Source organism: Cavia porcellus, unplaced genomic scaffold (genome assembly GCF_034190915.1).
Source record: "Cavia porcellus strain 051 isolate PalLab524CR breed Dunkin Hartley unplaced genomic scaffold, mCavPor4.1 scaffold_32, whole genome shotgun sequence".
Taxonomy (NCBI): domain Eukaryota; kingdom Metazoa; phylum Chordata; class Mammalia; order Rodentia; family Caviidae; genus Cavia; species Cavia porcellus.
The window spans coordinates 15,469,273-15,495,523 of NW_026947515.1; the positions used below are offsets into that span (position 1 = coordinate 15,469,273).

At 39.8% G+C, this 26,251-nt stretch overlaps 1 protein-coding gene across 7 annotated transcripts in view; it reads right to left on the bottom strand.

Annotated features, from left to right (window-relative positions):
* The window catches only part of Helz (helicase with zinc finger), a 170,308-nt gene extending 153,584 nt beyond the window's left edge, over positions 1–16,724 (bottom strand). For 3 of the 7 annotated variants that reach the window (XM_063241963.1, XM_063241960.1, XM_063241961.1), the window contains exons 1-2: positions 15,342–16,589; positions 10,660–10,716 (exon numbers count right to left, since the gene is read on the bottom strand). The gene's annotated coding sequence lies outside the window, so the exon portion shown is untranslated. Of the gene's footprint in view, positions 1–10,659; positions 10,717–15,341; positions 16,590–16,633 lie in introns of those variants that run through there. The other 4 variants (XM_063241956.1, XM_063241957.1, XM_063241958.1 and 1 more) reach the window with 4 other exon arrangements.
* Between the last annotated feature and the right edge of the window lie 9,527 nt (positions 16,725–26,251).

Consider the following 26,251-nt stretch of genomic DNA (forward strand, 5'->3'; position numbering starts at 1 on the left):
CCATTTTAAAAAATGGAAACACACACAAACCTAAGCCAGTCATTTCCTCTAGTTAAGTAAAAGTCCTGGGCAACCCAGACTAAGTTTATTAGTATCATTACATAAAATAGAAACATCATTTCTGTTCACTCTTCCACAAAAATCAGTTTTATGAGAACATTTCCATCACTGTTATTTTTTACCACTTTTATACAATAGAAACTTGTTTTAAAATCAATTCATTTTAGCACAATCCAACAAAAGAACAAAACTGATATATTCGACTTTAGCAAAATTAAACATTTTTGCACTATGAAAGACAATGATAAAAGAATGAAAAGAAAAGCTAAAAACTAGTAGAAAATATTTGCAAATCACAAATCTTAAAAACGATTTGCACATGAATAGGCAAAGATCTTTACAAACTCAATAATAAAAAAATGACTCAATTAAAAGTTTGGCAATGGTGGGTGTAGAGGCACACAACTATAATCCCAGTACTCTGGGAAGCTGACAAGGGATTAAAAAGAAAAATCACACACACACAAAAAGATCTTCAGGCTAGGAATTTGGCTCAGCAGCATAAGCACCTGCCTGGCAAGCGCAAGGTCATGTGTTTGATTACTGGTACCAAAAAGAAAAAAAGATCTTCCACATCAGTAGCCATGAAGGAAATGTAAATTAAAGTCATGATTCGATACAACTACCTACCTAGTAGAATAAATTTTAAATATTGATAGGCTGGGATTTAACTCAGTAGTAGGGTACTCAGCTAGTATGTACAAAGTTCTAGGCTTGGTCCTCAGAATCACAAAAAGTAATAGTAATGAAATACTAGTAAAACAAAATAATGCATGGAACTCTCATGTATTGCCTAGTTGGAATATGAAACAGGACACTCTGCAAAGGGTGTGTAGTTTTCATGTAAAACCACATATGTACTATATGATATATGACTCCAAATTTTTCTTGTTCCCATGACTACTATCCTACAGAAAGGAAAGCTATACTCACACAACAGTGTTTATAGCTACTCTATTCATAATTGCTAAACACAGAAAAAATGGCCTTCAACAAGTGAGTGGATAAACAACCTGTGGTACTTCTCTCCAATAGAAAAAGCACTCAGAAATAAAAAGGCTCAACCTTGTAATACATAAAATAACTTGAATGAATCTCAAATTATCTTGAAACTGAGAGTATAGCTCAGCATTGAACACTACTCGCCTGGCATGTGCAATAGTCAAGGTTCAACACTAGGCACCATAAAACAAAACAAACATTATTCTGAATTAAAAAACAACCTCTCAAGAACTTACATACTATATGATTCCATTTACATGACATTCTCAGAAAACAAACTATAGCAATTGCCAAGGGTCATGAATTGAGGCAATATAATTATAAAGAGTAGAATGAGGGAATTTAGAGGGTGATGATACTGTTTGGCATCCCAATTTGTTATGATAGCTGTACATACTGTACATGTGCTACATGAATAAAACTGTTCACCAAAAAAAGTTGAAGATAATTATTTTAAAATTATTTTTAAAATGTAAATCTGTGTGACAAGTAGCATGGCTTTTAAAAATTTGAAAGTCGATACAGAAGGATAAGTGTGTCGTTAATAAATAGAAAACTCATAGTTTCCTTCCTTATAGGTAGGTTTTACAGGCAAGAATAGTGTTTTAGAAAGAGCATTTTAGGGTGGGCATGGCGGTACATGCCTACAATCCCAGCACTCAGGAGGCTGAGGCAGGAGGATTGCTGAGAGTTTGAGGCCAATCTGGGCTACAAAGTGAGTTCAAGGCCAGCCTGAACTATGTAGTGAACCCTACGTCAAAAAAAAACAAAACAGAAAGAACATCTTCAAACAGAACAATCATGGAGTTCACTGAAACAAAATGTAGGATGCTTCTGAAGAAGGCCATCATTAACTAGATGGCTGGCTCAGGACCAAAAGTAAATCCTGAAAGAAAAGTGAAATCAATAATATACCATAGAGACAGCTGGCAGACAGGCCTAGAACAACACATTTTCAATGGCAGATGACAAGAAAACATCATTCCCCTCCCACTGTGAAATTGTTTGTGACAGCAGAAAATCAAACAATGAAATTACTTTAGTTTAAAAAGCACTTATAAGACCAGGGATATAGCTCAGTGGCACAGTGCCCGGCAAGCAAGAGGTCGTGAGTTCAATTCCCCGTACTGAAAAAAAAAGGAAGAAAGAGAAAGAAAAGGCACTTATACTTCTTAAATTAACTTCTCTTGTTAATGCAGTCATGGTTCTCCTTGATCTCAAAATTACCTGAATCTTTTATTTGATTAGGAACAGGCTATAAAGAAAAATAAGCAAGCATTGATCAAATAGCAGAAGTCAACACTACTGTAGAAAGAAAAATTTCTTCAATCTAAATTCAGAATAACTTCTGCATCTCTTATATATTTATCTCTATTAGGACAAAGTTTATCTCATAATTAGTTTAGGTAAAATGAACCAAACTGTGTAACAGTTTCAGAGGACTGATGAGTTATGCTAAATATCATCACACACTCTCTCCTTTGATCGAAATGACTGAAGATATCTTTACCTGTTGGACTAAATAAAACCACAGGAAAACTTTAAAAATAAGTAAAATAGTAAAATATACATTTCTTTATAACTAACAAAAAGATTCAAATGAGAAAGATTACTGAAAAAACAAACGAGATCCATATTTTCTTAAAGTTAGTAATTTGTTTTTAATTTGCCTAATATACTAACATCTGCTATTTTTCCTGTAGAAACTCAATTATTATCCTGAAACAAGACTGTTACTAGAAAATAAATGTCCTGTGACCACAGAAAGAAAAACCAGACTGATCAGTTACTAAAATAACCAAGTGATCTAAGCCAATGGAGTGAGGAAAGTTTATCAGAACATGCCCTTCCCAACTCCCCCTCCCCAAGTAGCAGAAAGGCCTGGTAAAAAGACGTGGCTCTTCTTCTGGGAGAAAAAAAGTTAAGAACTCCTACTCTAGAGATAGCACAAGGATTTCAAATGACTAAAATTATGCTCAGGCTCATTACCAAGTAGCTGAGATATCCACAATCTGACTTCCACCACTTCTCAAACAAATCTCAGGAACAATGACTGACAATTACTATTCTCTCCACCAGAATGTTTTTTTCTCACCTCTCTATGGACCTACATCCTACCCAGCTTTTAATGAATCCTTTCTTCAAGGCCTACTTCTTTAAAATGCTTTCTCCCAGAAGTAGCATTACTTCCTACAGAAATATTTGGCATCTTAGCCAGGTGTGTTGGCAACACATGTAATGCCAATACGGAGGCTAAGGCTAAGATAAGAGGATCACAGAAAGTTTAAGGCCAGCCTATGCTACACAGCAAGACCCTATCTCAAAAAAATAAATAAATATAAGTAAATAAAACAGAATTATTTGGTCTCTTAAACCATATTATCTTGAATTAAATATTGCCTATCATGTTTTTCTATTCAATACAACTATATTATAAATGAGTCATATTTTATGCCATTTTTATCCCCATGACAACAACCCCCAAACACATTTAAAATTAACACTTAAACCATTTAGTAAGTACTTTAATTGAATTTCCCAAAGAGATGACCTATAATAACCGAAATGCCAAGCATTCCAAGAACTATCCTATACCAAATTCAGTTCCCATTAGAATGTTAAATCATAAAGAGAAATGCTATCTATTTTCAATTTATCCAGTTTTATTCAAAACTGGAATCTGTGACAGTACTATGGGAAACAGACAAAATATTCTGCAAAGTCTTATTTATTGTGTTATATTTAATATTCAGCTAGCATTTCATTTTTGTCTGAAACATAAAATCACTCAGTACACAAGAAGCAGTTGGAGAGATTAAGCCTACTGAGAGAAAACTAGAAACTAAAGATTATCATGCAATTTTCTATTCTGAATAGTCTCTTTCATAAAGAGGTAAATTCTTCCTAAATTCCAAAATAAATGGACTTCAGTATAGGGAAATAAAATGCTTTAAATACATAGAAGAAATATTCTGATAGAATTTCTCCCACCTGTTTTAGTGATTAAAATGATAAAACAAGAAAAACTAAATTTTCAGCAATGGCTAAATTTGAGATTTTTTTTACATCTATCTTTGATTTTTCCTGACTCATTTTTCAGAACTGCTAACAATTCTGGAGATAGCCTTCTTAGTTTCAATAACGCCAAATCATTTCCTGAGGAGTCTGATGCACCTTTCATTTAACAGGTTCAACAATCAATAAAGATATGAAAAAACAAAAATTCATATCTAAGAAGCAAGCAAATTAAAAGAACGAATTCTCAAAGGGACTACTGGTCGTCTTTATTATAAAACATTTTCTATCCTTTGTATCTTATTTTTCCTTCTAGATTATCTATGTAGACATGTAATCACTTAATTCATCATAATTTACAACTGAACTTTTTAAATAAAACATGTAAGAGTCAACATAGTTAAAAAGTGTATCACACCAACATCACTATTCCAACCTTAAAGACTAACTTATCAAAAGATGTTTCAAATACTTCCATATCATATATGTATATTCATTTTCATGTATAAAGTGAAATAGATTATAAATAATATAGTCTCTAACTCCATTTTTATAAAATAACTCTATGTACTGAATATTTTATATAAAAAGGGAGGATAAAAAACAAAATATTTTAGAAGTCTGCACCTCTTTTTCCAAAACTATAATTCCAGACTAATTATGAGAAAACACCAGACAAACGTTGAGGGACATTATAGAAACTATCTGACCAGTATTCCTCAAAACTGTCACGAGAAAATAAAGTTGCACAAACAACAGTCACAGCCCAAAGGAGAAAAGGCAGAGCAAGTACAATGTGCTTCTAGAACAAACAAAAGATGTTAGTGGAAAAACTGGTGAAATCCAACTAAGAAAATTAGTTAACAGTAATGTACCAAAGATGGTTTCTTAGATGTGACAACTGTGTTATAGGAATTTAAAATGTTAACAATGGAGAAAAGTGGATAAAGAGTATAAGTACTTTTACCTACATTAGCAACTTTTCTGTAAATCTAAACTTATTCCAAAATTAAAAGTTTATTAAGAAATAAGAATGGATATCTCTGGGTGGTAGAATTATAAGTTTTTTTTTAATTCATCTGTATTTTATAATTTTCAACAAGGTTCATTGTCATGAAAAACAAAAAGATTTAGTCTCAGGAGATTCAATAATTAGCCCAAAGACACAAAGCCAAGGCAGTACAGAAATTCTGAAGTTAATCCTAGTTCTTTTTTTGTCCTAAACCCTTTGCAGAAGTATGGGAACACACCCAAAGAAACCATTCAACTCTCCACAAACACACATAAGGGCATCAAAAGACTTCTCCCATTTGTTCTAGTGTAACTGATGAGAAGGTAAGAAACAGATGAAACAAAACAGGCAGCTGACAAATCGGACAACAGGTACATGGGATTGATTACACATTTGTGTGTATGTTTCAAAGTGTCCATGTTAATATTTTTTTAATTTAAAAAAAGCCCACATTCACATTTCTCCAGAACAACAATGTCACTTCCAACTCTCTGCTGCTACCTGGGTGAGCATTTCTCAGCATCTCTAATGAGGGAGGGGTAAGAAGCAAGTGTTAGAGGCGGCATCAGGAAAAGCCAGTCTTCATTTGGTTTCAACTTCCTGTGAGACTGGCTGTTTTGCTAAGTCCTCAGATCCCAAATTTCCTTAGGTACTGCTCCAATATATCTATCAAACTTGTTCTAGGATTTAAAAATTTTTGACTTCAACTTTCTGCTAGCTTCTTAAACACAGTTAAAACCAAATTCATTATTTCTCTACACTTAAACCCTAAGGTCCATCCTTTCTCTTGTTTCCCTCTTGTTTGTCTGCTTGTTTGTTCTTGCCCCATTTCCCATGTTCCCAACCCTAACGAAAGCAACGCCATCTCTGATTTGAGATAACTGATTATTTCCCCACCTGTCTTACCCCACCTAATCAGTCATACCTCTCTCCGTTCAACCTCTAAAACATCCCATTCCAAGGCCACCAATTCAATTCAGATCCTCATCACCTCTCGCTTGACCTATTCCCATGAATCCAGCTTGGGTCCTTGTCCTTAGATTCCCCTCCTTACCAATACATTATACTCATTTCGTGACATTTAAAACTCTCCAAAATCCAGTCACAACCCACTGGCAGCCTTACCGCCCATTTAGCTCCTTTTAGGTATTCCAGCACCCAGTTAGTTGAATATGTTGTTTCCTAACATTCACATTTCCTAGACCATCTATACACAGCTCTAGAATGTCCTTTACTTTCCAGTGCTTCTCATTTTCTGAGATTTAAATGCTTCTCTTCCAGTTGAAATGTTCCCTGATATTCCCAAGAGGGCAGTTTCACTCCCTACCCCCACTTAATCCCTAAGCACCTTTGTCTAAACGACTTTTATAGCACCTATTAAATTCCTACTAGTTCTTTCATTTTTTCGTTGCCTTATTCTCTGTACAAGATGATCAATTCCTTATCAAAAGGAATGTTTTATTTACCTTTCCATTCCTCAAACAGAGCCATGGCACATCAACATGCCATGAATGAATTAAAGACCTCCACCTACACATTAGTGATACAAATCCTCTAGGCAGCTATAAAGAAATAACAAGCCAGAACCTTTTCATTGGTTTAGCCTCGAGTAGTCTTCCCCTTCATCTACTACATGGCTTATAGTAACTTGAGAACACTCAGAGGATACAACACAATATATGGCAGGCCAAAAAATGCTGAGCTAGAGGCTGGGGATTTAGCTCAGCAGTATAAGTGACTGCCTGGCAAGCGCAAGGTCATGAGTTCAATTCCTAGTACCAAAAAAAAGAAAAAAGAAAAAATGCTGAGCTGGATCTTAGAATACTCTAACTGTTCTTCTTCAACCACTATCCCCAAAATTATTTACCACTTAAACCATCTGCTTATGAACATTTTCACTGAATATGCTCTCTTTACCTTTCTAATGATTATTTATTAGCTGGTTTTACTTGTCTTACCAAGTACTAATATTTAGCAAAAGACTCAAATAGCTAAATTTAATATTACAGATCAATGAAATGCAAGTACCATTTTACACTATTAAATGAGCAAAACACTTTTGAAGAAAACTGGATTTCTGCCCAACTTTTCTAAGGTGAACAGGTACATTCATACACCTGTTAAAAGTACAAACTGGTATTCCACCTTTGAAAACAGGATGACAATATACATCAAAACCCATAAAAATATTCATATCCTTTAACATAATAATGAACTCCAATACTTATCCGGGAGATAGTTAACAAAAGAAATATAAAAATATACATTAAAGCTACCATCAATAATTCCATTAAACAAAGGTGAATTACAGGAGCATGACTTGATGAAGTCATTTTTGCAATTTTCCACATATAAAGTAAAACTAATTCTAACATCAATAACATGGAAATGTTCCATGATCTGGTAAGTTTTTTAAATATTAAATTACTACACACCATAATAAGAATGAATTAAAAGTATGTGCATTTTGAAATGCCTAAAAGAAAAGTTTTAGGATAATAAACCCTAACATTTAACTATCAATTGATTTAAAATCAATTAATCTTTAAAAAAAAAAAAAAAAAACACACTTCCAAAAAAGAAATACTCAGGCCAGGGATTTAGCTCACTGGTGTAAGCACCTGCCTGGCAAGCTTGAGGTCATGAGTTCAATCCCCAGTACCAAAAAAAAAGAAATACTCAAAAAGAAAAACTTGACTTACTGAACATTAAGAAAGTAAACTGCCAGGGCCAAGGATTTAGCTCAATGGCACAAGTGCTTGCCTGGCAAGCATGAGGTTTTGAGTTCAATCCCCAATACAAAAAGAGAAAAGAAAGTAAACTCCTCTCAGGCACACTGGCACACGCCTATAATCCCAGCTATAGAGAGGCTGAGATGTTGCTCAGTGGCAGAGCACAGATGGTTCAATCCCTAGTATAAAAGACAGAGAAAAAGAAAGTAAATTCGTGCATATCTAGGCAACCAAGGGGCTTCAGGATACAAGCTTGAAAAGCCTCAAGAAGAGAACCATCAGTCCCTACTACTGCTCACTCTGGCTTTGACAGACAGCTTTCATGGTTTTTCACTCATGATATTGGTTATTTCGTTCATGATAACCTATGACTACTCTAGGCCTCAGTTTCTCAAGGACAAGCCTTCCAGTCATCCCCATGAACCAACAAATCATGCAAAACAAATACTTCAAGAAACAAAGAACAGAGGCTGGGGATTTAGCTCAGCGGCATAAGCGCCTGCCTTACAAGCAGGCAGTCGTGAGTTCAATCCCTGGTACTGATAAAAAGGAAAAAGACAAAAAAAAAAAAGAAACAGAGAAAACCTAAACGCCCATCCACTGAGGAATGGATCTTAAAAATGTGGTATTTTTATAATGAAGTATTACTCAGCCATAAAGAAGTATAAACTGGAGACTTTTACAGTTTTAAGTGATGCAATTTGAGACTATATACTCATAAGTGAAATAAATCAGACACGTGTAAACACTGTATTGTCTCACAAGTGCAACAAGCTGAAAGGCACAACATATGTGTATGTGTATATATATGTATATACAGAAATAGTGAAGATAATTAATTATACTACTGATTTCTCTGAGTTCACTGAAGAGCAAGATCTGTGCTGGTATTGTTCAGACAACTGAATGCCAATGTCTTGTGCTCTAGGCTGGGAATGACAATGTGCAATGTATGTACCACTCTTGCTCCCTGATTGACATGTTTTGAAATTTTGCTTTATTGAGTTTTTTTTTTCCTCTTTGAAATAAAATGGATTTGGGAAAAAAAAAAAAAAGGAAACAAACAAACAAAGAACTACCTGTAACCCAGCACTCAGAAGGCTGAGGCTGAAGGAATGCCAGGAGTTTGAGGCCAGTCTAGGCCACATAATGATTTCAAGGTCAGCCTGAACTACCAAGCAAGACCCCCATCTCAAAAAAAAAAAAAACCCCACTATACTCATACATTACACTAACCATTAGCAAGTAACCAAGCCTAAATTTCACTGTTTAAAGTCTACACCTCTGCCACACTAAAGACTGTGTATTCTCCATGTCAGTGCACTAATTCAGCAGTGAATTATGTCACTGGAAAGGGAATATGGAGTCATGGACAAAACAAAGAAGTAGAGACCAGGGCTGGGGATTTAGCTCAGCGGCATAAGCGCCTGCCTTGTAAAGCAGGCAGTCATGAGTTCGATCCCCGGTACCGATAAAAAGGAAAAAGACAAAAAAAAAAAAAAAAAGAAGTAGAGACCAGAAAACCCAGGTACAGTTAAAAATCATAAAAGAGAGGCTGGGGATTTAGCTCAGCGGTATAAGCGCCTGCCTTGTAAGCAGGCAGTCGTGAGTTCGATCCCTGGTACTGATTAAAAACGAAAAAGACAAAAAAAAAAAAATCATAAAAGAGCCAGGAGTTTAGCTCAGTGGTGTAAGTGCCTGCTCGGCAAACATGAGGTTGTGAGTTTAATCTCTGGCACCAAAAAAAAAAATCATAAAAGAGAAAAGTTATTAAATTACAGAGAATAAAAGACTAAAAACTACAGCTTAAACCAGAAGCATAAAAAGTAATTAGTGATGTTATTATAAACTTGACCAGCCAGAATCCAAAGGCAGGATGGGAAGTTATTTTACTAAGAGATGAAGCTTTCTAGAGTTGGAGATGTCTACCAAAAGAATAGTTTTGAGAATACATCAAGCAGTGAGTTTAAGTGTGGGATATTGTTCAGTGGCAGAATGCATGCTTATTAAGCTTGGTCCTGCATTCAATCCCCAACACCCAAATAAAGAAAGAATCTTAGCAACAATGTCCACAAGTATATGAAAAGTCTCTTCTTTTTCTGTAGTCCTCTACTACCTTCTAACTTTAATTTTAAAATATCAAGTTATTATAAAGGATCAAGATTAATTTCTGTGCAATAAAAAATACCCAAGACCAAGTTGTCTTTAATTTGGAGGCATTTCATGCAGGAAAAAAAATTTTTTTTGAAGGGCTGACAGCACAGACACAGGCTATCATTAAGAAAAAAGTCCAACCTTTTGTTTCTATTGTTATGTTCTGGATCTTTAGATACTCAAAAATCCTCATATGTATGTATAGTCATTCATGACCCAATATACATAATAGATAGCACAATTCATTACCTAACCAATTCAGTACTTAAGTTCGTCACAGCACAGGGTGATTACACCCAAAATGTTGACACAAAAACTGAAGGATCTCTCAAGTTCCAATCACATGCTGACAAACTGAGTCTGTACAATTATTCAGAAGAGAAGTAGAAGATTAATTTACCCTCACTTTTCTCCAGACTAGTCTGACAAAGCAGCGGACACATTTCTTCAGAGTGTGTTCATCATCCAGTCCATTCCAGAAACAGCCAATTAAGTCCTGTACCCTCAGATTACCACTCTTTCACTACTACCCTATGTTACTCCCACTTTATTGTTGTCCTACTCTCTGTCCCACCTCATCTTTTCCGGCCAGACACTCTTGATGAGATGAAATCTTTCTTGTTCCTTTTTCAGGCATTATCAAGTTTTCCTTTTCCAAATACTGTAAACTCTCCTAAGCCTTACCTGCAGTTCACTGCACTGGGTATCACCCAAATAGCCCATCAGAGCTCTTTAAAATTTCTGAAAGACAGAGAAGAAGGATTTTATGTACTGAGTACAAAACAGCACTGGCTAATGCATCAGTTCTGAAATTTGTGTCCATCATTCACAGCATCTGGTCTTTTGGCCCATGATAACTCAACCAAATGTAGCATAAGCAACAGTGGACCAGAACTCCTAAGATAAGTTTCCAAAGATAAAAGTTTGCTTTAATGTTGCTACTAGTGAGCTGCGTAACCCTGGTCAAGTCACTTTCTCCAGGTCTACATTTACTCATGTAAAAAATAATAAAGCTGGACTAATGAGAGATGACAGAGCCAAGCTTTCCAGATAGAATACCATCTCCACTACCTTACTGGTCTCATGACATTACATGAGTTCATGCTTAAGCCGACATTTCTTCCTTAGCAAAATGGAAATCACAACTGTCTTGTAAGGTGTCATAATGAGCTATAAAATGACCATAGTAAATATATTGTGCAGCTTATCACAATTCAACAGATGGCAACTCATTACCACTATTTCCCTCACCACCAGACTGCAATAAATGCAATTCACAAATATTTCATTAGAAGATCAACAAACCAAAACTTTCCTACCCTGACTAGTTTAACAATTCAATTATAGTTATCTTAACCAGATGCTGGTTTGTGAATATTAACATTCCAGTAAGAACAAAAGAGTCTACACAAGATCAATAACCACTCATCTCTCGATTTCTCACTCTATTTTCACAAATTGCCTATACACTCTTAGAAAACAGAGATTTTCCAAAAGCAAAAGAGTGCACAATTACAGATAGAAGAAAAACAAAGGACTTTCTTTTTTCACTTTTTACTTAAAGAACTGCTCAAATTAGTTTACCATAAACATGCATGATTTCTGTATAAAGATGATTTTTAAAGTACATTAATTAAGAGCTGGGGATTTAGTTCAGTGGCTTAATCGCCAGCCTGGCAAGCCTGAGGTCGTGAGTTCAATCCCCGGTACCAAAAAAAAAAAAAAGTATATTAACTAAAAACTGCCTCCTAATAGAAAGCTTGTGTTACAGAAATATTTCCACCATAACAAGGAGAATTTCCACAGAAAAAAACAAGGCAAATTCAGGCATGCCAAGAATATCTAAAATATGGCACAGAAATATAAATCACAAACATTTATACTTCAAAATGAGCTAGTCAAAAATTATGCCATGCATTCTTTGAAGAATCTGATAATGAATTAGCCTTTTTTAAATTCAAAAACAAGACAAATGCATACACTCTGGTTTTACCAGACAACTTCTCTTAAGAGAAAACTGACCCAGTATAATGTATAAGAATAAACACGTTGGTATAATTATTAACTTGGGTTGGGGAAACTTTCCATTTGGATACTGAAAAGTTAACAAAATAATTTCTATAGATATAGTAAATAATGTATGTTTATATAATATATGTAGATGTATATGTCTTCGTGTTAGATCTATAATACATCTTTATGCATTAATTTTTGGTACCAGGAATCAAACTCAGGACCCTGCACTTGCCAGGCAGGCACTCATGCCACTGAGCCAAATCCCTGGCTGTGATAAGTCTTTTTATCTTGCTCAACTCAAAGCATGAAAAGGTGAGTGGCTCCTAGGTGGATATTAAATTCTTATTTTACTTTTGTTTGTTGGTGCTGGGGATCGAACTCACAACCTGGCATTTGCCAAGCAGGCATTTCACACTGCTGAGCTAAACCCCCAATCCCTGTAATAGTCTTTTTAAAGAGGACTAACTCCGTTAGATTCGGGATTACTAAGAAGTATTATCCCAGCCACCTCATTAATGGTCATTAGGTGACCATTATGTTTCATGCTTCTTCTAGTCAATGCTACCAAAATAATTCTGATAGATTCATGAGTTAAAGTAAATTATAAAATGGCATGGCTATAGTCTCCACTGATATAGTTCTAGAATATATTTCAAAATATTACTCAGAAATGTGCGAGCATAGGCCAACCTACTCAAGACCCCTTCTGTCTTTCAGACAGAAGCTTTCTTTTTCTCAATAAATATTTCTGCTCATAAACTCCATTGTACCTAAAATTCATTCTTCGATTTTAGGTTTTAGAGAATACAGAAAAAAAACAAGAAATATGTAAACATAATTACCTAAATCTATGAAAATAAACAACTGATAACTTGTTTATAATATTCTCTTGTGTCATTGTCAGTATCTTAGCCCCAAAATTTTATACTCTCAAACAACAAAGGACCTTTTTTCTTTTTTCTTTCTTTTTTTTTTTTTTCTTTTTGTGGTACCTGGGATCGAACTCACAACCTTGAGCTTGCTGAGCTAGCACTTATGCCACTGAACTAAATCCCCAGCCCAGGACGTTATTTCTTGTACTGAGCTTATATTTGGATCTTAAATATACTTGAACACACAATTATGGGCTAACCTGCATTCAACATTAATGCCACCCCTACTTATATCAAGAACACAGATACACTTGAAAGATTTGGTCTACTTACTTCTAGGCTCCTCCGCAGTACTCTTAGCCTTTTGAAAATATGCTGCAGATTTTTAAATTAAGGAATAATTTCTTCTGTTGATTTGGCATCATTCCCCTCTCCTGTGAAAACTAGACTAACTATGAATGTACACAGACCTTAAGCCAATGTATACTAAATGTTTATGCCATTACAAAATGAACTTCTTGCTAACAAGTGCAAAAATCAAGTTTACTACCTGACATGGAGGTACAGGACTGTATTTACTGACTCCCAAAAAATATCACCTTACCTAAAAATAGTGTGCTAGTTTCCTAGCCAAAGCACAGACTAAAAAAGCTATTTCTTTATTCAACTGAAATACACAGACTTATACTCCAGCACAACCTTCAATACTATAGTATTTCTCATTTTAGAAAACAGTACATTGTGTAACATGTTGTTTCGTAGTCAACCACTAGCTTCACTTTGAAGTGAACACTTACCTACATTTGAGAAAAAAGGAAAGGAAAATGTCTTGACATAATACAGGCCATTCAATAATAGCCACACAAGATTACATTTTAAATTTTCAGTTTTAGATTATAAATGAACATCTCCATAGACAAAAAGCAGATCACAGGTTCTTTTCCATAGAACAATCTATAGATTTTTTTTAAGAAACAAGATAAAAATTCCATCTGGAAAGTCTAAGGCATGAATATCTATCTACAATCTGAAAAATCTGAAATTCCGTATTTGCTCTCCCAAGAATAAAAATTTAAATTATATGAAACACATAAGCACTGCTGAGATTCAAACAAAAAGTACAACATTTGTGCTTAAAAGAATCTTGATCTATGTCCACCTTCATTTACCAATGTTGTATGTGTATGTACATGTATATAGATTTTTTTGTTTGTTGAGACAGGATCTCACGATGTCATTCAGGCTGGCCTTGAACTCACTATGTAGTCTAGGTTAGCCTCAAACTTGTGGCCAGCCTCCAGCCTCAGCTTCCCAAGTGATGGAATTAGAGGATTACGCCACCACCCCCAGCTTGTGTGTTTTAAGGGCAAAATGAGGGCAAAATGTCCGTGATATGCCTCCATTTAGAAAAATAAAGCACAGCTTCTTCTTATATACATGTTAAAATAAATACGAAGTTTGTGAGAGAATTTCAAAATCCAGAGGCCCAGATATTAATGGAAAAAAGCTTTAACAGCCAATTAATTGATCATAATTACTTACATTTTTCAAAAGCAACTATAAGATAATTTTAAAGTTCACAAAACTGGTTCTGAAAACATAAAATCAGTAAACTTCTCTCTCCCTAAAAGACTGTAAGTTACCGAATAACACTATTATCAATAGCATTCATTTTCCCACAGAATAGAATGGGGTAAAAAAAAAAAAAATAGCGTTCATTAAACCCAAAGCATTATAAGTTAGAGTAAATAATACTTAGAATTCACACACTATGTGTGTCCAGAAAATAATGACAAACCAGTCTTATCCGTTATAAGCTAAACAGAATTCGATACTATCATTTTTATTTCCAAGTAGTGCACTAAAGAGACAAGTACGATTCCATTTTTTAAGAAAATAAAAAGCAAGCTGGGAATGTGGCTCGTGGCACAGCACCTGGCCATTACAAGTGAGAGATCATGCATTATATCCCAGCACTACAAAAAAAAATCTAAAAATTTTTTAAAAACTCAAGTGAAAGACTTCTCCAAAATAATTTTTCCAATAAGAAATGTGTATTTTACAAGACACAAACTGTGCACAAACTGTGCACAAACTTCATATACACAATCACTTATACTCAATTTAACGTAGGCAACAGACATCAAAACAAAATTAAGACATCCAATTAAAGTTACAAAAGGAAATTCGAAGAGGCAAACTATAATTACCCCTGGAGAAAACACTGACCAAGGGTAGCTGCAAATAACATTTGGCTCTGAATAAGCTCTACTATGTTTGAGTATGTTGGAGCCACTAAAAAAGAGTGGTACATTTGACATATTTTTCATTTCTAAATCCAGCCCAGTTCATACCCTATTTGATTAATACATTTAGAAAATAAAGTTGGCCCCATCAAATTACAGTTTCTGCCTTGTCCATAGGAGTTGATTAAAATAAAGGAGGAATAAAGAAAATCATTTTTAACTGTAGTCTCACCTTACACATCTCACCAGCACTGTAGTTCATTAGTGATCAATTACTTCATCCAATCCCTGAGGCAAACAGAAAAGTAAAATGTCTCCATCCAATACTAGAAACAGACATTATCAGGGGCAAACATTTTATCAGCCTGAAGTGAAAGAGCACCTACATTTAAAATAGAAAAACTTACAAAACTGGTACAGTATGCAGCTTTGCAAATGTTTCTTCTATCTTAAAATAATACATCTTTTCAGTAAAGACAAAAGATTTAAAATGCGCTTAAAATCAAAAAAACAAAGTCATCTTTTTCAGTTTCCTGACCCTACTTGAGCTTAGAAGACACAATTAAGAACTAGCCAAGCCAATGCCTCTCTCCTTCTCCTCCAGGAATCCACTATCTCTAGTTACACTTTTTATTATATTAATGACTTGCCTGAAAAGTATAAGCTGTAAGGAAGTCGTGACAATTTTTGAGATGCTAACAAAATCTAAGGGTCCCAATTCAAGAAGAATTCGCTTGAATTCGAAGACCCTAGCATCCAACCCTGTCTGAAGGATCTCCACCAAATGCGATGGGGCAGAAGACTCAAATACTGTAATTTGGGGGAGAGGAATCAAAAGTTCCCTAGGTAAGACAGCAGTCTCCGAGCCCTCGAAAAAGGGATTCTTGAGGAATATACAGGAAGACATAGCCTGTTTATTTTTGTTTATGTGTTTGTGGGCCATCGAGCATTTGTGAAAAGGGAGAGAAGAGGGGACCACAGTGAATCTCAGCGAATCTCGCGCGGGGGCGAGGGCGCAACCCTGACCCACTTTTCCCGACGCCCCCCCGCCGGCCCGCGGTCCCCGCCCCAGCCGGGTGGAAGTCCGCGCCCCGCGGGCAGAATCGAGCGGGGCGTGGGAGGCCCGCACGCTCCCTAACCCCAGCCGCGACCCGGAGGAGGGGAGCGTGTGAGGAAGCTCAGCTCCCCCTCCCGGAGTGGTCTGAGCTGGGGCAACCTCCCGCAGGCTCGGGCCAGAATGGGCAAGGCCCCCGCCTCCGCCTGGGCCCCGGGCGCCGCGGCCCCCAGCGGAGGGGAAGGGGACCGAGGAGGGGAAAAAGCTGTAAACAGCCCCAGCGTCCGGGCCTCGCCTCGAAGAGCCCCGCTTCCCGGGCCCCACAGCGGGCCGCTAGGGTCCCCAGCCCGCCCCAGGGCCGCCCGGCCCGGAGCCCAGGGAACCCCAGGGGAGTCGGAGCCCCTCCGCGGAGGGCTCCGGAGGCTCGCGGAGCGGCCCCGGCAACAGAGAAGGGAGAAGTCAGGACTTACCTGTCATTACTTTCTACGCCATCTTGGATCCACTTGTCAACGTCCCCACAAAGCATTATGGGTAAGAAAGAGCCTTTAAAGTGACTCCCCCTCGTCCCCGACTCCCGCCTCCCGCCGCCGGCGCCGCCCCCTCCGGCCGCACCTCCCGCCGGAAAGTTGTCCGGGGTGGCTGGCAGGCCCCTGCGCCCGCGGCCCGGCCCCCTACCCGCCTGCAGGAGTTTGCATTCAAAATCACCCCCATTTTTAAAATGTGGCTTTGAGGTTTTCTCTCCTTGCCCCGGCCTCCTTCCCCACGCCGTGGCCTCCACGCCCGTTCCTTTTGCCCCGCAGCCCTCCTTCGCTGGCAGACACCTCACGTCTGCATTCAATCAGCCCGAGGTTTCCCCGGCGCTGGCTGCGGCGAGCGGCTCGCTCCCCGACTCCATGTGCGCGCGGCTGAGCGCCCCCGCTCCGGGTCTGCCGCGCGGCCGCACTTCCCGCCCCCGGGCCGCAGCCGCGCGGGGTCGCCCTGGGCGCTCCGGCATCCGCGCGGCAGAAAGCGCTTGGGTCCTAGCTCGACGCTCCGGGGCCGTCGGGCTCCGGGAACCGAGCGGACACCGTGTCGCCGAGTCTGCCTGCCGTCAAGCGCAGTTAGAGGGTGGGAGAAGAGAATAAGCTAAATTTAACTTTTACCCCCTGTTTACTCTGACTCTGGCGGTCTCCTCCTTTCGGCCGGGTACCTGGTTACCCTCTAGGTGGGGACCCCACCCCTAGGAATGTGGCTTCGGGCTCCGCGGGGACCACCCTTTAAGGGCCTGGCTGGTAACTGGGACATCCCTGGGCAGGTAACTTGGGGCGCCGGCTGCAGATTCGGGGTGGGGCGTGCCACAGCCGAGGGGAGGGCCCGGGGCTGAGAGAAGGCTGTGCCCCTAGCGGTCCATTTGCCCGGCTCTTGCCGGGCTGCGACCACTAGCAGTAGGGCCAGGGGTGGAGCGTGGGGCCGTTGTGGCTTGGGGTCTGGGAGGGCAGGGGGACGCAGAGTAGCCCGGCTGCAGCCCGCAGCGAGCGCTGTAAGTAGCCGGCGACTGGCGCCAGGCTGCCGAGGATCCAAGCGAGACTTCGCGAGCATCCGCTCTACTCAACGACTAAGCCGAGCTCTCTCCTCGATACTCCCGTTTTGCTGTGGTGGCGCAAACCCTCCTCCTCGCGCAGACGACCCCTTTGACCCGGCGCCGCTGCGTCCAGCAGCCCAGGGACCCCCGAGAAATGGAGATCAGTTGGTCATCTCCCCAAACGGTCTTCCCAGAGGTTGCAGTGTCTCCTTTGGTGACAGGGGACTTGCTTTGGTTGCGTCCTTCCTCACCCCACCCCCAAACAAGTTTTGGTGTACAAAAGATGTCCAAAAGAAAGCAGGACTTTCGGGATAGGAGTGTAGCTCAGTGGTAGAGCTCCTCTTGGCATGCATGAAACCCTGATTTGAATCCCTAGCACCCCTGCCTCCCCCCTGCCCCGCCCCGCAAAACAATCCTCCAACACACCAAAGTTTACAAAACTGTATTCAGCACAAAAAGCTGTTAAGTGGCTCCATAGTTAGAACTCACTGGCACAGCCATCACACACACACACACACACACACACACACACACACACACACTTTTCCGTGCAGGGAGGGGCGTTGAGCCGGCCTAGGTTAGACCTTGGGGTTCTACACGGTTCTAGATCTTACCAGAAGCCCTTTAGGGGAACCTGGATGGTTGCACACTGGAGCCCTGCCCTAAGGGATCCAAAAACTCCACCCGACAATTTTCCAGACCAGATGAACAGAGAGGGGTGTGGACTCATTAAGGGATTGGCCCCGAGGTCACTGGTGAAGGAGGGAGCAGGTAATGAGTCATTACCAGCCGGCAGAGAATGGGTGTGTGGCTGGGAGGGAGGGCACCCCTTAGTCACCCTTCCCTCCCGAAAAGCTGAAGAGTGAATTGGAAAACAGGAGCCAGAAGCGTGGTTCTTAGAGGCTCCTGGAATAACTAGAGTGGGAGGAGGCGGTGCCTCTCTCAAACTCTGACCAATGGAGTGCCTCTCCTGACTAAGGAAGGCTCCAACACCCTCTCTCCCAGGTACCCAGTTACTCCTCCTCCAAGCTCCCTTTTAAAACAGGAACTAGTATGTGCTGATCTAATAGTTGCCTTGTGTTTACTTGGCACTTCTAAATGTGAGATCCGAACTTCTTTGTAAATAAACACTAATAAACCAAGGGCAAGGACTGTGTCTCCCAAACATACTTTTTTGGTAGTTAGGCATTCTTTGCCTTGCAAATGTCTTGACCCAGAGGAATGCTCAGTTTGTGTGACTTCCTGATACAGTATGTGTCCTGGCCAATTCTCATCTGAGACAGGAGTGCCTAACATCTCCGTGCTGCCCCTCAGCCCCGTACAGTCTGTTGTCTATCTGACCAATCCAGTAACATTTGTGAAATGTAAATCAGATCTTGTTACTTCTTACACCTGCCAGATGCTTTCCCCCCACACTTAGAATAAGCCCCAAATTCCTGCAAACTCCAGTGAGATGGCCCCACCTTCCTTTTCCCTGGGATGGGACCAGCCTGGCCTTCTTCCTGCCGGCAAGAATCCTGCTCTTCCATATCTCCCTGACAGTCTTCTTTTCATCATTCACACAAAGCTCTAAAGTGACCTCAGAGAGAAATTCTGTAATCCCCGTAAGCAAAACACATCACTCTCTACTTACTTCCTACTTGTGCTAGGAATTAATTTGCTCATGTGTTTGTCAGTTACTGTCCTTCCACTGGCATTAGAGTACAAGCTCCCTAAGGGCGCAGGAACTTGTTCCACAGTGCTGTGGCCAGGGTCTGGCACATGGATACTTAGCCATTATTTGTGAAGTAAATGACCTGTTAGCAGGGGGAGGGGATGTTGATGAAAGGAGATTCTGAAGCCTGAGAAAAACTACACTTCCTCTTTCAGACAGCTCTGACCCTGTACAGCTTGATGAGGTCAGCAGATAGGAATGGGGCTGGGGGAGAAGAGGCCTCCTGGCTGCCATTAACTTGGCTCTGTTCTAATTCTGATCTGATGAACATAGGGAGCCCGAGCTCATTTCCCTCTTCCTGCTCTTATCTTCTCTCCTCTCTGCCCAAGATGACACTTGACTGCTTAAAGAGGTCAAGCCTCAATCCTTGGGCATTTCTTCTTCAGTTACACCCTGTGGTCATCGCTTTCTTCTTGTTTTGTTTTGTTTTTTTTTTTTTAATGAAAAAGTTTGTAGGGTTTATTTTTCACTGGTCTGTCCTGGCATGCTCCTAATGATATCAGAATCACCTGGATCAGTGATCACCAGTGTGTATATTCTGTGGTATTTTCCATATGCTATGCCTAGTACAATATTATGACCCCTGTAGTAGTGGACTCCAGTTTTGGCCAACATGGCATAGTACTGTTTCAGATTTCCTTAAAGCTGGGCATTGTTAGCAAGGATGACCAGTTTGCTTTGCCCTGTCTGATCATCTTCAGTGTCTACTTGTACCCCAGCACATATTTTCCACTTTTCATAGCAAGTTGGATCCTGGAGTTGATGGACTTCAGAGATTTTTTTCATCTTCTTTGCAGCTACCACCTTCTTCTCTCAGTGTGGATGGCCCTCAAGTAAAAGCAGCCGCCAAGATGGCCAAGGAGGGAGAAAAGAAGGGTCATCTCTTTCAAGGATTTAAATTCCATCCTCACCAGAAGGATATGCAAACCTCCAGGTCTAGTCCAATGTTTGCTACTGAACTGCAGAATCTCGTGTAACAACTTCTTAGCATTTCCAGTTGGGTCTCTCAGGCCCCCTAACCACAGCGTGCTCATGAGACCAGGCACCAGACACACAGGAGGCAGGCAGGACAGGGACCTGAATAAAATGAGTCAGTTAGCCTTAGGAAAGCCAGAACCCAAGGCAAAGAGGCTCACTGAAGTATGCTTTGGGAAGCTGGGGGAGGGAGGGTTCCCAATATCAGAGGCCCAGTGAAAAACAGCAGCCACATTGTTTCACAGGACAGGGGCCTGAGTAAGCGGAGATAAGCCCTGGAAAGCTGCCTCCTCCTAGCATCAGAAGTCTAGCCCCAAAGGGCACCACACGGTTTCGTCATTTTATTTTCACCCCACCAACACAGCCCGACAAAACGCATAGAAACCCCAGATCTCGGGCAGCTTCTCAGTTAGCAAGGGCTCTTCTTTCCTCTTTCTGACAGACTATAGGTGGCTGGTTCCCCACTGCTGTGTCCTGGACTTCATACTTCGTCATCTTCAGGGCAAGAACCCAGAGGAAGGAAGAACAGGTTACTCACAACTCAGTTCTTGGTCTCCCCCAAGCATGCCCTTCACTGTGATGTACCCCAGCTCCATCACTGACTTCTTCATCCCGAAAATCAGTCAAGCCACAGCCCCTCCTGCATTTCTCTCAAACTCCATCTTTAGTCTGTCTGCAAACTTGCTTTGCCTTCACAGCGTATCCAGGAGCTGACTGTTACAGCCCAGGTCATCATCTCCTCATTCTCTTCTCATCATGGCTGCCACACTGGTCTTGATAAAAACCCAGTGAAGTCTCGTCCCGCCTCTGCACACAACCTTCTGATTCGACTCATGTCAGTCAGAAGAAATGCTAGAGTCCTGCCCTGTGTGCCTCTTCCCATCTGTCTTACCTCACCTCTTCATTGATACCTATCTGTCTTCCCATTTCGCTGCTTCAGCCCTAATGGCCTGTGTTTTAATAATCCACACAGCTCACTTCTTTGCCTTCTTCAAGCCTTTGGTCATTCCAGTGGGTCCTATTCTCACCACTCTATATAAAATTACGGTATTTTGATTAGAGACTGTGGAACATTCCTGTAATGCTAGTTACTGGGGAGGCTGAGGCAGGAGGATCTTAAGTTCAAGGCCAACTTGGCACCTTAATGAGACTGTCTCAAATAAAAAAATTTTAAAAGGCTAGGGATGTAACTGAGTAATAAATAGGGTGCCTGCCTGGGAAGGGACTGGATCCCGTCCTTGGTGCCACTAAAAACAAAAACAAAACAAAAACCAAAGGTTTTTTTAAAAGGCACAATAAAGTATAAAGAGATTTTTTTTAATGGAAAACAAAAAAAGAAAGGGAAAGTAAGTGGCAGAAAGTCTAATATATGTACCTACAGTCACAGAAGGAGAGAGAACAGGGTAAAAACCAAAACTAAATTAAAAGATAATGAGTCTTAACTTTTAAAAACAAATGAAAGACATTAACTACAATCCTATGACAGTCAATACAAAATCTGGTCCAGGCTGTTATAGCAAAACTATTGAGAAAACAAAAAACAGAAAAAAATCTTCAGAGCAGCCAAAGTACCTTTAAAGAGCCAGGTGGTACACACCGCTGTTCCCAGCATTGGCTGAACTGCATAGCAAGACTCTGTCTCAAAAAACAAAAAACAAAACAAAGGCCCTCAACAAAATGCCCCTTTGTTTGTTTATTTGTTGGCTTGTTTGCTTGAGAAAAGGTATCACTGTGTAGCCTGGGCTGGCCTCAAACTCAGGGCAGCCCTCCTGCCTCAGCCTCCCAAATGCTAGGATTATAGATGTGTGCCACAAGTCTAGCAACAAAGTGCCTTTAAAGCCATAGCAGTTACAGAACTTTTCTCCAAAACCAGTGGATGTCAGGATACTTGAAGCCTAGTTTTTAACTTCCCAAAATTCATCCAACTATAAATTCTCAATTCAGCAGTCTTCCAAAAATAAACTCAAAACATTTTTAATCATGTAAAACTGAGAAAAAGGTGTCGCCAGCAAACTTACAGTAAAAGAACCACTGAAGGGTGTTCTCCAGGCACAGGGGCAAAGATCCCAAATAGAAACAATGAAGAGAAACAAAAATGGCCAATGTATGAGGAAATGAAAATAATAAGCTAGGCGCCTTGGCACATACCTGTAGTCTCAGCTATTCAAGGGGCTGAAACAGGAGGATCACTTGAGCTGAGGTTTTGAGGGCAATATGGGCAACATAGCAAGACCCCATCCCAAAAAAGGACAACAGAAAGGAAGAAATATGCCTTGATGAATAAACCATCTAGATTTAATCCTAGCACTCAGGAGGCTGAGGCAGGAGGACTGCCACAAGTTCAAGGCCAGCCTGGACTACATGGTGCATTCAAGGCCAGCCTGAACTATACAGAGAGACCCTGTCTCAAAAACAAACAAAAAACTATCCATAGACTAGTATCCAAAAAAAGAAAACTAAGATATTAGGATTTAAAAAGCTAAAAGTAACAGTGTAGACAAAGATGAACTAGGTAAACACTAAAAGGCAATTATAGAAAGGGAGAAAATTATAAATCTAGGACAGGTTAATGTCACAAATTATAATTCAGAAGCAGTAGTGACAAAAACCCAGTCTTAGCCTCATTTTAAAATAGGGAGAGTACATTAATAGTCAGTCTGTCCACAGAAAGATACAAGAACTGAGGATGTAGTGCAGGAGAAGAGCGCTTGCCTACATGGTACCCTAGTACCAACAAAACAAGACATACAGGTGATCAAGAAGTATATAAAAAGATGTTCGGCATCACTGCTCAGTAGGGAAACCCACACCAAAAACCACAGCGAGCTACCATCATCTCACATCCACTACAATGGCTACTGTTAAAAATCTTTTAAACCTGAAAATGTGCTAGGGGTGTGTCTCAAAGTAGAGTGCTTGCCTACCATACTCAAGGCATCGAGTTCCATTCACAGTACTGAAATCAGTCAGTACCAGAAAATGACAAATGTTGGCAATGGTGTTGCCAATTGCCCAGTGGGAATGCAAAATGATGCAGTCACTATGGAAAACAGTATGGTAGTTGCTCCAGGTTCTCGCCTCTCCTCTCCTCTCCTCTCCTCTCCTCTCCTCTCCTCTCCTCTCCTCTCCTCTCCTTTCTCTTTCTGGTGCTGGGAATTGAACCCAGGACCTCCACACTGAGCTACATCCCCAGCCTCTCCTTTTTTCATTTTATTATTTTGAGTCAAGATCTCTCTGGGCTCAAACTTGTGATTATCCAGCCTCTGCCTCTGAGTGTTAGGATTACAAATGTGTATAACCCTCAAAAATTTAAATATAGACATCATATGGTCCAGCAATTCTACCTGAGAGCATATGCTCAAAAGATTTTAAAGCAGATATTCAAACAGTTAATTGTGCACCATGCTCATAGCAACATTATTCACAATAGCCAAAATGTGGAAGCCACCCAAGTGTTCGTGGACAGATGAATGGCTAAACACAATGTAATCAGTCCATGCAGTGGCACATTATAGGCCTCAGAAAGAAAAGAAACTCTGACACATGCCACAACATGAATGAACCTTGAGGACATTAAGTCCGTGAAATAAACCAGACCCAAAAAGAAAGAACTTTATGATTCCACTTTTATAAGATCCCAAGATTAGTCAGATTTATAGAGACAGTAGAAGGGCCTTGCCAAGAGCTGGGTGGCAGAGAGAACAGGGAGTTGTTGTTTATGGATGCCAAGTTTTAGTTGTGCAGAATGAAAAGTGTTCTGGAGATCAATTAAAAAGAATGTAAATACACTTAACATTACTGATCCATAGACTTAAAAATAGTTAAGATGATAAATTTTATATGTATTTTACCATGATTTTTAAAAATTTTAAACATAAACCATGCAAAAACTAAATAAAAAGGCCGGTGTGGTAGCACACTTCTATAATCCAGCACTCAGGAGGCTGAGCAGGAGAATTGCTGCAAGTTCGAGGCCAGCCTGGGGTACAGAGTGATTTCAAAGCCAGCCTGAACTGCATAGCAAATGCTGGGGGGGGGGGGGGGAGAGGCAGAGAGAGAGAGAGAGAGAGAGAGAGAGAGACAGAGGCAGAGAAACAAAAACAACAAAACCAAAAAAAAACTGGAAAAGGAAGAAGAAGAAAAAGAAGAAGAGGAGGAAGAAAGGCTAATTAGAATGATAAGCATTTCTAGAAATACACACAGCATAATACTAATATGCACTTTTCACCAAGAAGTATAACAATTCTAAATTTGTACCTAATATAATACCGTCAAAATATACAAAGCAAAACTTGCTTGGAATTATAAGGAGATACAGACAATTCTGCAGCTGTGTGGAAGTTATATATGTCAATAACTGTTGGAATAAATAGATGCAAAATTAATGAGAAATAAATCTGAACAACTGGATAAAGAAACTTTAACCAATGGACATACATAGAATAGGACATCCACAACTGACGATCACTTGAAATTCTTTCAAGTATATATGGAATGTTTATCAAATGCTAGGCAATACAGCAAGTCCCAACAAATTTTAAAAGATCTAAATCATGCAGAGAACATTCTCAGACAATGATGCAAGTAAGCTAGAAAATAAGAATAAAAAAAAAGTGAAGTAAAAAGTACACATTTAGAAACTTTATGTGTCTCCCATATATCTCCAGTTTTAAAAATCATAATGGGCAATAAAAAATATTTTAAACGGAAACCTAAGGAAAACATTACATCCACAGGGAGTAGTAGGTTAGTGGCAGAGAACTTGCCTGCCGTGATCAAGGCCTTGGGTTCCATCTCTAGCACCGCACACATAAAAAAATTATATCCCAAATCAAGATGCAGCCCAAGCCATACTTATATGAAAAGCTATATTATTAAAAAATAAAAGAGATTGAAACAAAATTAAGTAGTAAGTAATCTAAAGTGCACACCTATAATCTGAGCACTCCAGGAAGTTGAGGCAGGAAGATCATAAATGGCAATTTATGCAACTTAGAGAAACCTTGGCTAAAAATTTAAAAGTAAAGAAATAAAAAGGCCGTGGGTTCAATCCCTTCTGCCACAAAAAAAAAAAAAAAAAAAAGAGAAGTATTCCTATTGAGAAATTTCAAAAAGAACAGGTAATTAAGCACAATGTGCAAGGAAATAGAAACATAGTCAGAAATTAATTATTTGAAATGGTCAATAAAATGAATAAACCTATGGTGAGACTAATTTTTTTTAAACTGCAAATGCTTGAACTACACAGTGTACTTCTGTAGCCCCAGCTCTTCAAGAGGCTAAGGCAGGAGGATTCTTTGAATGTAGGAGTTTGGTGCCATCCTGGGGCAATAAAAGATACCTTGCCCCCCCCCCAAAAAAAAAGGTCTAAATAATCAATGCTGAAAGTAACAGAATGTTTCTACAGATTTTTCAATCAAGTGAAAAACAAGCTGGCGGTGGTGGTGCACACCTGTGATCTCAGCACTCTCGGAGGCTGAGACAGGAGGATCACCATTAATTTGAGGCCAGCCTGGGAAATTTAGCAATAAAGTGAGACTCTATCTCAAAATAATAAGTAAGGTCCTGGGAAGAGCAAAAAGAAGCCAATTCATCCTTTCCATGAGCCAGTAGAAGCCATGTGGATCCCAGGAGGAGAAACAAAAAGTCAATTTGCCTTTCCCTTGCCTTCTGATGAGCCAGCCAGCACAGGCTGAGAGGCAGGAACACTGCTCCCCACTCCTGCCAGGCCCCCAAGCAACTGGCTGATTCAGAGGAACACAGGCTGAGTTGTTAACAACCGAGGTACAAAAGCAACTTAATGCATGTATGGTTTGATTGACTTTGCAGGGCTACAGT